Source organism: Vicugna pacos, chromosome 30 (genome assembly GCF_048564905.1).
Source record: "Vicugna pacos chromosome 30, VicPac4, whole genome shotgun sequence".
NCBI classification, from domain to species: Eukaryota; Metazoa; Chordata; class Mammalia; order Artiodactyla; family Camelidae; genus Vicugna; species Vicugna pacos.
In genome coordinates this window covers 31,233,695-31,251,135 of record NC_133016.1, presented here as the reverse complement: position 1 = coordinate 31,251,135, position 17,441 = coordinate 31,233,695, and the positions used below count along the sequence as shown (strand labels likewise).

The window sequence follows — 17,441 nt, the reverse complement described above, 5'->3', positions numbered from 1 at the left end:
GTTACTAAAATGGGGAGCCTGGGAGGTACCTGCCAGGAATCGAAGTCTAGAGTAAATGGTGGACATAAGGCCTTTTTTTTTGACATATGGCATTTTTAAGATGCCATTTGTCATCCAAGTTAGGACTTCCAAGAGGCACTCGTGTCTATGAGCCTGGGGCTCAGGTGAAGGAGCCGGACTAGAGATACACATTGGGATTCGTCATTCTTAGCTGGTGTTCACAGCCGTGCAAGTGGATCAGCTCATCTCAAGAGGTGCAGACTGTGTCTGAGGGGGGGCAGGGCTGTGCCTGGTTTGGAGGAAAGCCCGGGCCATGCAGCTTTGGTGTGTCAGTCAGCGGCGTTTGTGATTTTCAGAGCAATGGCATTTATCCTTAAGGTTCTGGGGGGTGGGCAGGGCCACACAGGAAGAAATCTGAAGAGAGGGTTTTGGCCACGTGTGCGCGTCTTGGGACGATCCAGAGGCTGCAGGGTCCAGAAGGGGAAACTCCTCAGAAGCTGGAGTTGGAGTGGGGAGTTCGGAGAATGTAGTCACACTCTCCTGTGATGAAGGGAGGGAGGCCTAGGGAGTCCGCACCCTAGCGGACTCTCTTTCCCACGAACAAAAGGCAATCAGACAGAAGATTTGAGGTAAGAAGGGATGGGCGTTGGGAGAGGAGCCAACCTGGAGAACGGTGGTTGAACAATTCTTGAATAGTCTCCCTGAAACATAGAGTTAAAAAAACCCAGACTCTTAAGAATATTGATAGTGACTGGGGAGGAGGCAGTTGTTTTTCTGACCTCCTAAGGGTAAGGTATGTATCCGGGGATATACAGAAGAATCGGGCAGTCTGTTCCTGGGGCTTCACCCTTACCAGGGGGAACAGTGCAAGTTTAAAGGGGGAGAAGGGCAGCGGAGGGAAACTAGCCAGGCCCCGTGTCACGTACCAGTCGGCCGCCCTACTTGCGTGTTGCATTCACATCCATGCCTCCCAAGTGGGCGGTGGCAGCCCCGTTTTGAAGATTGGGAAGCCTCCTCAGAGGTTTAAGGAATTGGTTCATTTAGCAGCTAGTAAATGCTGTAGCAGGATTCCAGCAGGGCCTTGTCAGACTTCAAGGGCATGTTCTCTCTACTAATTCCGGTTGTACCTGAAATGGTGAAGTGAGTCAGTTTCGGAGCCTTTCAGAGAAAGTACGCTTTAAGTGCCTCAGGACTGTTGCACAAAGCTCAGTGTTCTTTCATGGTTCAGAACCACCGCAGTGCTTTTTGCCCCACGGATGTAAGGTCTTACTCCTTGACGATGGCGAGGTTGTAAATGACATACAGGTGCAAAACCACACTTAGCAGCTTCTGAAGGGAAACTCTCCTGTTCTCCCTTGATCGGCTTTCTTCCACGGGATGTAACTGTGCTGCAGCTAAGGCCTGAGCTTTCCGTATGGAGTGAGGGTTTGATATCCAAATTTAGCATAAAACAGTCAGATGGAGAAAATCGAAGATGACAATATATTTTGGGGTTTCATTAGACAAGACATACTATCTGTTAATGGCTCATAAAGCTAATGAGATTGAGTACAGAACATTTCATTTCTTACTTTCTACTGAGAGCTGTCTTCCAACATAAGGTTCTCTGCTTTGGAACTTCAGCTCAGCCACTAGGGCGCCTGTCATTGTGTTGGTGTGATTGCATTTACACAGTGCATGTAATCTGGGCTTCCTTAGCCCCAAACACTCCAGTGCAGAATCATAGGCTGTAGCCATCACTTAGTTATACAAATACTTCTAAAACTATATGATACCAAAAAAAATAAATAAATAAAAATAAAGAGAGAGAGGGAGATTGCCTTTATCAAAGTTCCTTTGGATTTTAACTGCAAAGTGTTGTTGAGCAGCTCTGGTTTCCTTTGGATATGAATATATACATTTCTTTGCATGTAACTTGGATTTCAGGCTTGAACACCAAGCTCTTGTTTTCCATGAGCCACAAAAATCATAGCCAAATGACACACGTATGAAACAGTTTATTCTTTTTATCTGAGACAGAATCCTTGAATTTGGGACTTGAGCTGCGACTTTCCTGTTTGCTCTTCCCACCCCTCTTGTCACCTCACTCCTTTTTCCCACGTGGCCTCCAAGAGGTCATGGTCTCATAGGAGCAGGTGGACAAATACCAGTTGGTCGCCAAGCAGTGCTGCTGTAGATGGAGCCAGCCAAGAGCTAAAGGACATCATCAGGGAGGACTTCCTGGAAGAAATTGGCTCTACATTCAGTTCTGAGGACAGAGTAAGAGTCAGCCAGGGGAAGGAATCAAGAGGGTGACTCAGGTGGCAGGAGCAGCCTGGGTAGAGGCCTGGAGGCTTGTGGGGTGAGGACTCGGGGAGACTGCCCTGTGTGGTCCAGGGTGGTGGGTGACCCTGCTTTGAAGGACACTGGAGAGGGCCTAGGGGTGGAGGGCTTTGGAGGAGCTTGGTTTTTACTAGAACTGACACAGAAGAGGCAGTGAAGGGTGTCAGCAGGAAGTGACCCTTAGGAGAGCAGCTCTGCCTGTCCTTTTGAGTCCCACCCCTTCATTCTTTTATTCACAACACACGCAATTCTGAGTGTCTAGGGGAGACGGGGTGGACCTACAGTAGTAAGCAAAATGTACTTGCTTCTTGAGAGCTTAGCAGTGTCAGAAGTTGACTTAGATTAAAATGTTTTATTAACACAGCAGGGCACCTAATCCAAAGTGCGGAGGTTGGAGGGAAGGAAGACTTCCTTGACAAACAGTTAAAATGAGCCTGGAGGCTAGTGGGAAGTAGCAGCAGGTCACGGGGCCCCTGAGGTCACTGGGGACCTGGTACTGAGGTGAGGATGGACAAGCAGGGTCGGGGGTGGGGCTAGAACTCTACCAGGGAGCCTCTGATGGGTTTGAAGTGGGGGAGATGTAATCAAATTTGTGCTTTGGGAAGGCTGCCTTGGCTGTGTGTGTGTGTGTGTGTGTGTGTGTAGCGGGGAAGAGGGGGAGGGTGTCACCAACTGGGAGGGTCATTAGAAGACCATTCACAGGCTCGGAGGCCACCAGTGGGAGAGGGGCGTCGGGACTGCTTGGGGACCGCAGGGGCAGAGTGGATGCCGGGTTTCCTTGTGTGGAGGGCTTGTTAGCGGGGTCGCTCTAGCGACACCTTGTGGCTGGAAGTAAACAGATGGAGGCCGCCAGGTGGACTTACCTCTTCTCTCCTTCCCTGCCTTGTGTGATGATCTTAGCTCTGCCAACATATGGAACAGAAGAGCTAAGTTCCAGAGTAGCCCAGGACTTTGCTGGGCTCGTTCAAGTGAGAGCAGATAGGATTTAGGCTTGTGTTGAGATCTGTAAGTTAACTTAGCTAGAAACGTCCTGTCTTTTGGATTTTCATAGGGGTAGTAATTCTTGATAAAGATTGCTTTCTTGGTGAGAGGAAATTTAATACAACTGATGTCTTTCTCAAAAAATATCTTATCTTTTAAGAAATTTAATATTCAAAATGATAGGAATATTTTAAAATGATAAACTAAGGTTTTCGTGTAGTTTCTTTGGTTTCTGAGTTGATGTGTAGGTAGACCCTTTGCATTACATAATAGCACATCTTTGACAGTATTTAAAGAGCTGTTAGTGAGCGCCCCCAATTTGAAAGCATCATTAAAGCTTGCTCTGAAATAGTGAAGTCATATAGGTCTTGTTTGCAGAAGCCAGATATTTGGTTTATAATCTGCAGCATAGCTCCCTTTATAAAATAATAATAGATTCAAAATTAACAAAGTGGAAAATAATTGATTTTTTTTAAAAAATGAAACATAAACTTTCTTGTGCTATTGTTGCAACTGGAAATTTTGAAAAGAAAAATCCTATTGTAATAACATCTAAGTGAAATACATATATGTCTGTCACATTTGAATAGTAACTGCACAGTGGTTTTTGAAGTCAGGATCATTCCAGCTCAGATACTGGCAGTGATGGTTGCTGGTTTTCAATGGAAGAGCCTAAATTTGCTTTCTTAGCTTTATTCTTTTCTTTTCTTTTCTTTTCTTTTCTTTTCTTTTCTTTTCTTCTCTTTTCTTTTCTTTTCTCTCTCTCTCTTTTTTTTTTTTTTTGGGTAGTGAGAGGGTTGAGTAGTGCTGTGCCAGCATGATTTGGGGGCAATTTGTGGGCAGATGTCGTGCAGCAGCAGTGAGATATTTCCATGCATTTTACTTTCCGGACATCACCAGGGAACATGTGTGGTTTGTGCCTGCAGGATGGGATGCTGCAGGACTCCCTGGTCCATCAATGTTATGTCTTGGAGCTGCTCCGGTCAGTGAATGATTTTCTGTGGCTTGGAGCTAATGTGGTCTGATGCAGATGATCAGATGTGTAACTAAAGTACTGTTACTTGAAATAAGAGAAAAGCTAGCAAAAATGTCTCTAAAATACAGGATGAGGGAGGAGAATTGGCTGAGCTGCTTGCAGTGGGGAATATTCTCAGGTGACTCCCTCACTGTGTCTCCTGTCACTATCCCCCACAGCCCTGCATGGCAGTCCTACTGAAGCAACCATGCACTTTCTCAGAAACGCGCTGAATTTCCTTGTGCCTCTGATTGTTCACTTTTTTTTTTGAAAGCACATCTTGCCCTTTGCTTAAATGCCATCCCTGCTAGCCACCACTTACACTCATTCTTCTGGACCTCGTCCATATATAGCTGCTGAATGAAAGAACAAAATGTAGTATCTCCATTTAGTGGAATATTATTCAGACATAAGAGTGAATAAAAAAGAAAAAATAAATAAAGGGGAATATGAAAAAAGCCATCTGCTCTGGGTAGTCCACCCTGACTGCTCAACCCGGCCTTTTCCCTTTGAAACCCCATCCCTTATACCCCACTCTACTATTTTTGATAGTATTTACCACCTTCTAATAAAGTTTAACATTTTCAAAAAAAAAGAGACATGCTGATACCACTTCAACATGGGAAAGCCTTGATAACAGCACGTTAACTGAAAGGAACCAGACACAAACAGCCACATATTGTTGATTTCAGTGATCTTAGAAATGCCCAGAATTGGCTCATGCAGTGGCAGAGAGCAGATGATGGTTGCAAGGGGCTGAGTGGAGGGGGGTTGTGGAGTGACTGCTAGTGACAGGGGTGTTCTATTGGGGTGATGAAGTGTTCTGGAAATAGATGGTGGTGAGGGCTGCACAACCGTGAGTGTGCAGAAGACTGCTGAGCGCTGTCTCTGGGAGTGCTTGTTGTTGGGGCGGCTTTATTTTGTTCTCATCCTGTAATGTGAAGGGTCATCTTGTGCTGAGACCATTCAACTCCTGTGAGTGGTAAGGCTAAGAGACTTTGCAGAGTCATGTTTCTTTTTTCCCCCTTGCTGAGTGTAGGCAAAAATGGTTTAAGCCTGAGAAAGTGCTCCATATGCAGAAATGTCTTTCAGTTTTGGCTGGTGTAAAAATCTTGTGAGCTTTTTAATCATTTAGGACAGTCTGTAGGGGGAAACAGCCTGTGAAGCCTGGGTGAGACTTGGAAGAGCCGCGCTACCCTCCCAGACACGGGTGGGGATTTCACCCCCATTCAGGCAGTGAAGGGCCAAGACCCGTGAGAGGAGTTGACAGTCATGAATATTTATGTGTATCCGCTGCTTCATCTTGGATATTAATTTCTAGCTGAGTCATTTTGTGGCAGCAGCCTCATCCTACATCAGGAATTTATAGTATCTGCTCTTTGAGGTGAAGAGCTGACAGACTTGACTATTTAACAGTCTATCTTGTATTGATATCTCAGATTCCTTTGTCAACCGCAAAACAGCAGAAATACAGACGTCCTTTAATGCCGATGTGACCTGGAGCAGGTTTAGTTTCTGTACCTCAGTGACCTTATCTGCGTGTGGGGAAGATGATAACATTGCTTCCCTCAGAGGGGCTGGTGAGAGGAGACTGAGAAGCACAAGTGGAAGACTTACACGAGATGCTCATGAATGACAAAATTTAGTGCTCTCAGCCTGGTGAGGCCTCAGGGGCAGAGATGTCAGAACAGAGCAGTCCTAGCCGGAGTTCGATCCGCATTGTCAGGTTTTATGATCACTATCACCACTGTGGGTTATCAGGTAGTTTTAAGACTTGGTAATATGAATTCATGAATAATGTTAAAGACTAGACAACTCAGATCCGGTTTACATAGTTCTCAAGATTTCCTGTGAGAAATGGATATTTTTTCCCCATCTTAAATCTGAGTGGATTCTCTAAAAAAATTCTGTAGTCCTCCATCTTTTTCCTTTAATTCTCCTTTTTTTTAAATAAAAGTTTTTAAATGGAGTTACTGGGGACTGAACTGAGGGCCTCATGCGTGCTGAGCACATACTCTCTCAACTGAGGTATACTCTCCCCCATAATTTTTTTAAACTTTACTTTCTTAGTATTCAGAGGTTAGAGGCCTCTAATTCTTTTTTTGGAGACTTGTCCATAAACCGGTAAATCTAAAATTAATGGACAAAATTTGGTTTATTAAAAAAATCATTAGAACTTTTATCAATCCATTCAAAAGGAAATGCTTATTGAGTTAAAATGTTTCTCCTTTATGGTGATTTCTAATTTTTGGTCTAGCTTAACTTATTAAAAGTAATCCTCATCATCATAATGACCAAGCTTGCTGTGAGTGGACACCTACCAAAGGCTAAACTGTTTTTCTCATGTTTTACTTCAAAGCAGGTGTTTGACGGTAGGTATCAATGTCTCCTTTTTGCAGCTGAGGGATTGAGAGGTGGGCAGCTTGTCCCAAATCAAACGCAGCTGGCGGTGCCTAGCTCGGTGCTGGAATCCAGGCTGCACAGGATGCATTCTCAATTTCTCCTCTGATCAGCCTCCCGTTGAGTGGTTTCCCGAACTCCTGTGAGTCCATAAATGACCGATTTTGGCGATCTCAGCCTGATGAGGCCTTCAAAGGAGAGACACCAGTGAGAATGTGAGACAGAGCGGCATAAATTAAAATTGTACATTTTCACAAATGTTGCATTCTCAGGTAATGACTTAAATAGTTTATGTTTTCTTTATATTAGTGCTATGTAAGCACTAAAAACAAAACATTAAAAATGATTATAGTGCAAAATAGGAGTGGGCTTTGAAAGTCCAATCATTGCTAATGATGTTGCTTGTTTTTCTCTAGTGGTGCTTATTGACAGAATAATTTACAATGACTGAATTTGTTTTATGTATGTAGTCTTAGTATGGAGGAAAAGTTTGTCAGTGCATATTGAAAGTAAAATCTTTACTCTTTTCTTTCCTGATGATAAATATGTACGTTGTTTCCATGGCTTAAGTATATTTCCTCATTTGTGAAATTTGAGTGATGCCGTTTACCATGTCTGACTGTGAGAGGTAGACGCCTTGTATACAAAGCATCCAAGAGCTGCTTAGTAAAAATGTGCTGTCACAATGACAGATAGTTTAGAAGGATCAACTGTGAATACTAAAGAGGGTGGCTTGTTTCTGATGCATATTCAATATGGATATATATGAATATGGCTTAAAGTAACAAGGATTCAGGGTTTTGTGTGTGTGTGTGCGTGCAGTATGAAGTTTTAATGAAATCTGTATCATTCTATTGAGACAGGGACTAGTTAAATTGACTTAAGCAGACGACCTTGAAGATTATTTACACAGAATGTGTATTGTTACAACTCAGTGTTCATGCTGCCGTGTAACTATACACTCAGACATTTAAATTCGTAGGACTCTGACCAGAAGCATTAAGTTTAGAAAAATCCACATTGATCATTTTCAGGGAATAAGCTTCTCTCTTTTGTGATTAAAGAAAATTTTGATTTATTTTTCTGCACTCTTAATAGGTTTTAAAATATCAAAACATTGATTTGACATGTCAGCTTTTTTAATAGAAAAAAGCTCATGCTGTTTTAATATGTAAATAAATGTTTTTGTATTTCAATACACTTCTATGATTTCCTGGCTCTTTGAGAAGTATTTTGCAAGATACTTAGATTACCTCCTGTTGGAAAAATACAGACATGACTTTTATGAATATAGGCCTAGTACAGGTCTGTTGGTTTTTGCTACAGTGCAAGACATGAAGACTAGGAGAGCAGTATGTACTACATAAGCTTTTAGTTATCTGATTCTTGTTTCTGATCCACAGGCAATTTTTGTGTTGCACCTTTCCAGGCAACCAGGAAGGCCTTTTAAGCCATAGGTGGCGCTGTTGCACCTTCTTACAGTCTTAACTTTCCTGTTTGTAAAGGAAGTCTTAAACTTTTTTTTTTTTTTTGATTCCTTTGCTTAATGCTTCAGGGTAGCACAATGTCCATTATGTCTGACTACCTGGAACTATTATTCTGCTTATGTCTTAGTTTTATTCTATCATCTCGCTGTGAACATTTCAGACTTCCTGTGCAAACAGTTGCAACATCGGACTTTTCTTGCAGTGTTAGAAACCAGTGAGCCGGGATTTTATAAAAGAGCTAGAAGCGGCCTCTGGAGCACCTTAAAGCTGAAAAGTGTACTGAGTTCCCTACGTATTATCCCCACCGCTGTGTGTCAATGGGTGGTAGGAGATTTGGTACATATACAAAGGGGTGTGGTGTTTTGACTTGGGTTTGCGTGCACGCGCTGCCACTGAGCTACGTGATCCTGAGTCAGTTCGTTCTGAGATTTTCCCTCGTCTGTGAGATGGGGACACTCATTTCTGCTTTGTAGAATTGTGAGAATTAGAAATTATGTAAAGTGTTTAGCACAGTGTGTATGACAAGAGGGCTCATAATCTTAACTGCTATTTGGTGTGAAGCCATCATTTGATAGTCTTTGGCAATTACTGAGAAACAGGAAAATAAGAAAAGCTGGTTTTATGATGAAAGATATTTGAGGAGGTTCCATAGTTCCTATACACATAATTTAGCATCAGCAGAGTCAGGACATTTACACAGTCGCCCTGAACCAATGTTAAGCCACAGAATTTTTGTTACTTCATATATGTTGGGGCTTAAGGGGACCCAATACTTATACACATGTTGTGTCCAGCAGCCAACTGAGAGATGACAAAGAAGAACAGGCAGGCGATAAATGTCTCCTTTATTACTGATGAAGCCACGTTCTCCATGAAATTCAGGGCTGTGGGAGAGTGAGTGTCATGACACTATGTCCCAGAATTAGAGACTTACGCAGTCCCAGGTAACTCTGGTCCACAGCGAGCATTCCCTTGAGAGATTCTGACCCATAATGCACAGGACTGTCTTGCCATGGAACTGAGCATCCCGGCTGCTTCCTAAGGGTGGCCAACACTGGAGGGGAAGGAAAGCTTTCATATGCCCTGCTTGTCTCCCCGGACTCACACCTCAATCTGTTAGTGTGAGGAGGGCTAGCCGTGGGCCAGTGGTCAGGAGTGTGAAGGGAGAAGCAGTCTCCCATGGACCAGAGGAGTGGGGAGGAGGGAATCCCCCCTCAGTTTAAACAGGTGGTGGCTTGAAACAGAAGGGTGCTCCTCAAGAGTTTATAAGAGGGGAAATAAGGATTTCCTTTGGGACTCAGAATAGTCATGAAACACAGAAGATGATTAGATGGGAGACTTGTAAATCACATTCTTTTTAAATTGAAATTTGTTGGGCACCAAAAATGTGCTACATTCTTTTCTGAGAGTTTTACAGAAATGAATCCTCCAATTTTCACAACAAGTGAGTAAGAAAGATTTGATTGTTATCCCAGGTTTACAGTGTGGAAATTGAGGCACACAGAGGGTAAGTAATTTGGCCAAGGTAACAGAGCTAGTAAGTGGCAGAGCTGGGATTTAAATCCTGGCTATCTGGTTTCCAGGCTCCCAGGGATGGGCTTTGGGTGTTTACAGGTATCTGCATCCCTGGATCTCTGTACCTCTGCATCAGTTAGACCAGAAAGGACAGGGAAAGTGGAGTTATACAGGTGCTCACAGTCGTGTCTCAGCCACTGTCCATGGAGTGTGCCCCGTGATTGGCATTAATTGTTTTCCAGGCAGTAGATCTGTTCTTATAACAGAAATTTAGTCCATTGAGTTAATCTAGAAACCCTTCCTGCTCTGCTTCTGTCCACGCTTGCCATGTGACTGCCTGCCCGAGATTGGGCCGTGGAGGAGAATCTGTACTCATGGTTGAACTCTGATATTTCAATCTGGTTTGTAGTTTCACATCTCCTGTTACATTAATAAATTAAATTTCTGGTTTTCTTGCATCAGTGTGTCATAAGTTTGCTTAATGTGAAACCAGTCCATGGGAGCCCAGGGGTGCTGACGGTATAATTTCTGAGCATGTGGCATTTCTACCCGTGCAGAAATGGCTGGAGGATGTCCACCTTCCTCACTGATTTCTCCCAGCAGCAGGGTCCTCTCCCACCCCCGGATGTGAGGATGGGATCTCTCTGAGTAGGCCATTCAGAGGCCGAGTCCACCAATCCGAAAATGATGAAGTACCTGGAAGTGGGTTTAATAGAAGACAAGGGCTTCCAGGTTGTCAGATGTGCTGTTCGAGTCCATTTGGTGAAAAGCTGTCCACTGTCTGTGGTTGAGCTGCTTCTTTGCTGTTTAAAAGTCTGTATTACATGAAGGGATTTTAAAAAGCAGAAAGGTGTGATTTCAGGTGGTACATCCGCACCGGTGAGTAGTGCTGGATGACCGCCTGTGTGAGGAATAGACAGAGTCTTACAAACTTCATAAAACAGCTTTTAAAGCTCTTCCATCTGAGTGCACTTCGTATGGGGTCCAGTTCATGACTGGTCGCGCTGAGAGGGCACGTAACTGATGATGGCAGAAAGGACACGGAGGCATCAAAAAGGTCCCAGACATGTTCTGTGTTTAGAGGATGGGGCACAGAGTAATATATTTGAGATGGTTTTTCATTGAACACTTTTGAGTATTTTCTAGGACTCCCCAGTGCCCCAAGGTTCCATGCAGCTGGGTGTCCCCTCAGTGCAGCTCTGTCAGCGCTTGCCCTGGGCTGATGCGGTGTCACGGGGAGCAGGACGGTCAGTGTCCCCGGCTCCTCCGAGCTCCGTCTCCTCATCCGCAGAGCCGGGTTTCTCATCCGTGTCTACTTAGTAGGATTGCTGAGAATCACACGTGATGGTTGTCAGGTGTGATTTGTGGTTGTCTCTGTGATTGGCGTATAGTCAATATTTGATAGAAACACTTGTTTTTTATTATAATTGTGGCTCCTAGATTGCAGTGCTTTTTAGTCTGCATTTATTTTTTTATATAAATTTATTCTTATTTTTAAGTAAGCACTTGTATTTATTTATTTTCATGAAGGTACTGGGGATTGAAGCCAGGAACATGTGCGTGCACAACAGGTGCTCTACAATGGAGTAATAGCCACCCTCCTTGTCTGCACTTAAAAATAAATATTTCAATACACAAAATATTTCTTAAACACCATCATGGGTCCTATTTTCTGCATAGACAATTGAATACATATGCCATCTCAATAAGAATAAATGTCATAGGGACATACCTTTCTAAATCTGTTTACATGTTTTAAAACGATCATAGCTAGTGAAAAACACGAGTCTTGGATCCACTACTTCTTAGGGTCTGCTTTGCCATCATGGGGAATTACATTCTACAGAGAAGGCTAATTGGATCTCATTGATATTTGGATGATTTTGCAATGTTCAAGGCTTTCAAAAGCTGACCGTTTTGTATTTTAAACTAACTACAAAGTTATCTTCTAGAAGTTGTAAGTCCTTAGCTTGTGAAGTGCCCAGTAATTCAGTTTGTATATGTCTGTGTCTCTGTGAACGTGTATGTGTGTGATTTCAGGAATGTAGCAATAAGTTCCATATAGCCTTCTGAAATCTTTCTCCTCCAGTTCAAGGTGTAGGTATATATTTACACAAATAAATTGATACTCTTTTGTGATTTGGCATATTGGTGGGAATAAGAGGTTCTCATAATTGTTTCAGAAGGGTTGGGGAGCATGAGCTTAGAAAATGGGAGGAGATAGAGGCAGGGAGGTTCTTTAAACTTTGTGCAAGATGAGAAACAGTAGCTTTTCTTTTTTCTTCTAAAGCAAACTGGCACTGAATTGTAACATACTAATACTCAGAATTGCTTTTCTGATCAGAGACAAGTGCCTCAGATTTTTCAAGGCAACATGAATGATGAAATGTGTTTTAGCAGTTATCTTTAAAAGTAGTTTTATTTTTCAAGTATAAGTCTATAGACTGTTCTTTTTTTCCAGCTGTACAAGAATTTCTCATTGATCCAGGTACGTGATCAATGTGTTTAGTTTCTTTGGGTTATTTATTTTTTTTAAGTGCTTGATTCATTCTGGTGTGAATGAATGTTTAAAATTTCTGGATTTTGATCTTTAAAACTTGCTGATTTATCAGAACTGCAAAAAACCTGATGTTTGTTCCTTGTTTGGTGGGGCAACCTATTGATTTATGTTGTCTGTTATAGAGGGAAATTCTTCCTCTAGCCTGTAGATAATTAAGTGAATGGTTTGCAGTGTGCCTTAAAAATTATTTGAATGCATTGAGCATGTTTGTCCAGTGAATTTTGGATTGAGTCATAATAATGACTTTGCTTTGATTCTGTGGCTTTTGTCCTCTCCACAAGAATTTGAATTCTGTTGCATTTTGTATTCGTGTTCTTAACAGGGGAAGGAATTTTGCATTTTTTACAGAGGTGGGTTTTCCTATCCCCTCTGAATTCCTTCTGTAATTGATACAGCGAAAATCTGTTATTGCAGTGCTTAATTATTTCATAAAAAATTTTTTGGCTTAATCAGAAACAATGACAAAGAATGATAATAAAAAATACGAAAACCTTCCTTCCTTTGAAGAATAGAAATGAGGTGGTCAGGCTCACGCATGCTTTGTACCTGACACACTTACTCTCATGTCATTGTGTATCATGAGTCGGAGATGGAGTTGCTTCAGGTTTATAGATTTTTGTTTTAACATTTGTGTTGAATTCATTCTCTAGGCATGATGATTCCTGTTGCCTTTGTGGAAAGTGTAGATGAAGGGAAACAAATGCTTTGTTTTGTTTTCAGGAGGCCTGAGATGCTGATGAGAAAAGAGTAGAGGGTGGGCTGAGGAAAATAGTGATAGACCCTCACCTCCAGGCTGAAATTGATGAACAAAGAAATCAATTAAGTGTATTGCTATTTGACTAATAGAAGTCAGACAGCCCAGACTGTCTAGTTATGCCCAAAGGAAAGTACTGAATTCACCTGCAGAATTAGGTGCTTTACCATGTAGAAGCAGCTTAGAGCAATCAGAAAAATCAGTCTTATGATGAGATATAAAAAGAATATAATATCTTTTATTTCTGAAACTTTTCTACATTAAGTTGTGTAGAGCTAAAATTAAGTTTCAAGCACCAGGAGTTAAGAGTTTAGGTGGTTCTGTGGGATCGTTATTCAGGGATGTGTCTAGACCCTGCTGGAGTGGCCGAAGCTGGCAGGAAAAGATCCAGAGCCAGGATTTTTCATCCTAGGATGTCCTCCATAATGGTTCCATGTGGGAGCCCATGATTGAGTTAACAAGTTGTAACACATCGCAGCAGCCTGTCAACTTTAAGAAAAAAAATGTGCTTATTAACTGCTTTAAAGCAAACACCTGTGCATCCTCACTCCTGTCTCCTTGCCATAAAAAGCAGAGACAATGCCTTGCTTGCATATTTGAGGTTATAGATAGCACACTGCTTATTGCAGAGCAATGACCCAGGCCCTCAGCTATAAACGCCAGGCCTGCGTGGTGTTAGATAGTCTATTATCCCCAAAACAGGGAGCAGGCTGGTCTGGTGGTCTGCTTTGTAATGAACATGTCTAAAAAATGTATCTTGTTCCCCTCAGCCCATGACTTCCCTAAAGGTAAACTAAGCCTTAGTACTCATGGTGGAGTCTACAATCTCTGTCTCATCCCTTCTTTCCCCAAGTTCCTGCCTACTATCTCACAACTGTTATTGACTTTTTACTTTGATTATACACAATAAATATGGGAGCATTTGAGAGACTCGTGGATTTGGCTCCCTAATCCCTCTCGCTTTCTTTCCTTTTTCCACAGTCTTGAGAAATTCATTCCGTGTCGGTAAGACTTCCGCCAGCCAGAACCCACAGTTCCAGGTGAGAAGGATGCAGGCTTTATCCCTCCTACCCGAGGGAGAGAGAGGAGATAATTGAGATATGCTCCCCTGTGGTCCCTTCCTGCCCCAGGGCCACTCCAGTTCACCTGCAGCCTTCTGGCCTCTGCTCACAGGGCCTCTGTCCCAGGATTGACCGCAGCCTTTTATTCCCTTGTCAACATTCCCTGTGCCTTTCAGAGGTTGCTCTCTTCTCTGCAATTCAACCCTGGGAGATGTGATGGTGGTCAGCGTGCTGATGGGCAGTTACTTGGGGACTCCCAGGAGCCATGCTGATTCTCCTGAGTCATTCGGGGTTACAGAACTGTCAAGCACTGCAGGAAGCCCATTCACGTGAGTTCAACACAGCATTACATCACTTTCATTTTATTTTTGAATTTTCAGTGGAGAAATTATTTGTAGCACACTGTTCCAGATTTTAGGCCGCCTGCTTTCCTCACCACCATTTCCTTGTTGGCTCTGGTGCTTGTTTTAAGAACCAGGTTTCTTCTCTGGTCATTTGTAGCAGCTGGGCTTGCCGAATCCTTGATTTGCATTTGAAGCAGAATGCTTCTTCGTGATGTCAAACTGATTTTCCTTGTCATGTCTGAATATTTCTTGTACACTCAGCAACAGTTTCAAGTGAAATGCTCTTGTCCAATTTTGGTTAACTAATATTTGCTGATCTCCTGCTTTCATGCTGAAGGCAGTTTCTTCTTCCTGTAATAAATGTTAGCAATTTGCATTTACTATGGAAGGTACTAATCCGAGGTGCTTTTGTTCTTAACAGTTTTAATACAAATCACCCATTAAAATGTACAGCGGATTTTACTCTATGCCCAGAAATGTGCATCCCAGTCAATCTTAGAATATTTTCTTCCCCCCAACAGGAAACCCAGTACGCATAAGCAGACATTATCAACTTCCCCATCCTCCCCAAGCCCCAGGGAGCCACTCTTCTGTCTCTGTGGATTTGCCTGTGCTGAACATTTCATGCAAATCGAGTCACTTCATGTAAGTGGAACCGTCTATTTTGACTGACTTCTTTCACACTGAGTAACGTTTTCAATGTTTGTCCATGTTGTGGCCTGAGTCAGTACTCTATGCTTTGCTATTGCTGAATAATATTTCACTGTATGGCTGGGCCCCTTTATTTACCCATTCATCACGTGATAGACATTTGGGTTGTTTCTGTTTTTGGGCTCTGAAAATTAATGGCGAAAAGTAATGGTGAATATTCCTGTAGGAGTTTTTATGTTAACATTTGTTTTCAGTTCTCTTACTTGTGTGCCCAGGAAGCAGAATTGCTGGATCATTCAGAAGCCAAATGTTCAACTCTCTGAGGACGTGCCAGGATGTTTTCCAAAGTGGTCACACTGTGTTACATCCTCACCAGCAATGGCTGCGGGCTCTGCTTCCTCTGTGTCCTCATTAGTGCTTGTTAATCTTTTTTTGATTTTAACCTATTGTAGTGAATGTGAAGCGGTTTCTCCTAGTTGTTTTGACTTGATTTCCTTTAGAGCTAATGTTATTGAACACCGTTTCATTGTGCTTATTGGCCATTTGTATATTTTCCTTGAAAAATATCTTTTCAGATTCTTTTTTCATTTTTTAATTGAGTTGCCTTTTTATTGTTGAGCTGTGGAATTTTTTTTTTGATACACAAATTCCTTATCAGATAAATGATTTGAAAAAATTTTCTCCTGAGTGTTGTTTTTTCACTTTCTGGATGGTGTTTTTTGAAGCAAAGTTTTAAAGTTTAATGAACTCCAATTTATCTCTGTTTTCATTTTTCCTTGTGCTTTTGGGGTAATATTTAATATCTGATGTATTTTATTAAAACTTGTATATATAAAATAACTTAATTCTTAGGACCGTTCTAGGAGATGGGTGCGGTTGTTGTCCCCAGTCTATGCATCGGAGACTGAGATGCAGAGAATTTGACTGACATATTAGTGTCAAAGCTACCCAGTGCTGTGGGAATTCAGACCCTCATGTTTTTCCCTAGCATCTGAGCTCAACACCACCATGCTCCAATCTTTCCAGGAAACGTTAATGAAAAAATCTTTACTTTTTTGATTTCTTGTTAGATTTTTTTCTTATTGGGGACCTCAAATTCTCATTTTCTTTTCGGATATCAGTGTCGATTTATTTTAGGTCTCATGTAGGGAGAAGCATTGCTATCAGTTAACTTCTTTATTACTCACTCTCCAGTGATGATTGTTGCTAGTTGATCTAATCAAGTCATGCTTAAGTCTTTCCTGCTCATGACACTAACAGCAGAGTCATGACTTATAGAATGCTCAAAGAAGAAAGTACTTGATTGATTTTATTTTGCCAACAAATCAAACCAATCAGATAAAACCCTGGTGTTGACACAGACTATAAACCCTCCAGAATAGGGTCACTGTCTTCATTGTGTTTCATTTGTTGGGTCACAGTGTCTGGATAGTGCCTTGCTGTCCAGCAGTTTTGTGAGGATACGGTGCTCGTGAATCATTGTAAGGACAGAATTTTGACAACAGACTGTGTTGTTCATTTCACGACGGGAAAGGTAATATAGAATTACTGTTCAGATCTGTTTTAAAATTAAGCTTTGAATTTTGAGAATAGTTCAAGAAGCCATACAAAGGTCTTTTTCACTAATTTTAGATCTATCTTAGACACATTATGTTTACATAGCAGAGTAACTTATCAAGTAGATTTGACAAAAGGAGTGTTATATTGATTATTTGTTTTAGTTGAAATATTCTACCAGGGATAAAGTCATAAGTGCCCATAAATGAACAAATATATTTGTATTTAAATGCAACATGGGAGCAGACTACATATGTTTCTATATAATATATATGGCTGTGTGTTTTAATCTTTCTGTCAGTGTTTTAATAGTTTTTCAGCAATTTTGTAACTTTAGAATTCTTCTATGGAAATCACCCCCAATTCTAGTGCAGTTTGTACTGTGTATCCTGTCTTATGCATGGGATTCCACTGTCCCCTCAGTGAGGAATTTCCTCTCCTATTGTGTTAGGAGCAGAGTTAAAGGAACTGTGATTTCTAGGCCTTTGCTCTCCATGTGTTTGCAGTTGGCTCTCAGTCACGATTTTCCCTTTCCAGAGTTTTTATTGTTAAATTAGAATTTCTGAAAATAACTATTAATATGTTGCATTGGTCTCCCTAGAAACTTGACGTCTTTGTGCTTTTCAGTTTTCAATTTATGAAAAATGCAAATGCACTCTTGTTTTTAAGTTGTCCTTTTTCAATAGATATTTATCTCTTAATTGATAGAATAATTTTTTCCCAATGAATGAATCGGTGTGCATGTTTTAAAGGATAACTTACTTTTTATTTTTCTTATTGTAACAGTAATATTC

The 17,441-nt window shown here is 41.6% G+C and overlaps 1 protein-coding gene across 1 annotated transcript in view; it reads left to right on the top strand.

The window, feature by feature from the left end:
• Nucleotides 1-17,441, top strand: part of LOC140690341 (uncharacterized) — a 414,099-nt gene that overhangs the window by 9,541 nt on the left and 387,117 nt on the right. Inside the window, exons 3-5 of the mRNA XM_072952049.1 lie at nucleotides 14,016-14,074; nucleotides 14,307-14,424; nucleotides 14,961-15,084. The gene's annotated coding sequence lies outside the window, so the exon portion shown is untranslated. The remainder of the gene's footprint in view (nucleotides 1-14,015; nucleotides 14,075-14,306; nucleotides 14,425-14,960; nucleotides 15,085-17,441) is intronic.